We start from the raw sequence: 1,234 nt of genomic DNA on the forward strand, positions 1-1,234 counted from the left end.
ATGATGTGTGTGTGTTTATACCCAAGCATGGTATGTATATCTCTGTGTGTATACTCAAGCATGATGGTATGTACATGTGTGTACACAAGCATGATAGTATGTGTGTGTACATAAGTATGATGTGTGTGTGTGTGTGTGTGTGTGTGTGTGTGTGTGTGTGTACAAGCATGATGAGGTAAGTGTTAAGGTCAGAGGACAACCTGTACACATCTGTTCTCCCCGTTTACAGTGTAAGGCTTGAGGATTGAACTTAGGTGGCCAAGCTTAGCATCAAGCACCTTTACCCACTGAGCCATCTCCCTAACTCCAAATATTTCATCAAAGGTAGAAAAGTATTCAATCAAAGAAAACTATTTTTAGAGAGCCCCAGATGATCAGGTTAAGACTATTTTGATAAGCTCTCCACTTTCTGGTCAACTGGTTGGCACCTTTATTACACCTTCAAATTAATTTTTTGTGAGTTGTAAACTATAATCATAGCAGCAATCAGATAGGAAATGTGTAAGAAGCAGCTGATAATTCTATCTGGCATAGTACTTTCAGATATACTGGTATGCAGTTCTGGAATGATCTCGTCTTCCAACCAGCTCAAAGGTGCCGATGGCTCTCAGATCATTATCTCTCGTTCCTGACCTCATGCTGGCGTCTTTAGACCTGTATCAACAATTCCTATTGTTCTATTTAGAGGCCCTGTGTGATTCAAGATGTTGAAAACCAAACCATCATCTTGGCGCCAATGGGACTTCTTTCTAGGTTCTTTCCCTTAAAACATCATTTCTCAGGGTCATCCTTGATTTTATGCCCCATGCCCTGCTGCTATAGCTGCCTTACTGTCCCCTTTGCTGTGACTTAAGGGAAGAAGGATTTACCTGACTCATGATTCAAGTCTCTCATGATAGGGGAAGCATAGAGGGCTCATAGAAGTGGGAGTGTGTGCCGGAGACTCTTCACATCTTAATGGATCAAGAAGCACGGGGGGGGGGGGGAGCGCTCACATTCATCTAGCTTTCTTCTTTCTCCTCTTTCACCTAGCTCTTAGGATTGTTCTGCTTTTTGTTCAGAGCAAGGCATGCTCCCTAAGTTAATTTTTTGCTAGAAAATTCTTCACAGACTTCACTAAAGATGTGCCTCAAGTATGTTCTGGGTCTTGTCATCTTGTCTTGACTTACTCTCTCTCTCTCTCTCTCTCTCTCTCTCTCTCTCTCTCTCTCTCTCTCTCTCTTTCTCTCTTCCT

Source organism: Mus pahari, chromosome X (assembly GCF_900095145.1).
Source record: "Mus pahari chromosome X, PAHARI_EIJ_v1.1, whole genome shotgun sequence".
In the NCBI taxonomy this organism is placed as follows: domain Eukaryota; kingdom Metazoa; phylum Chordata; class Mammalia; order Rodentia; family Muridae; genus Mus; species Mus pahari.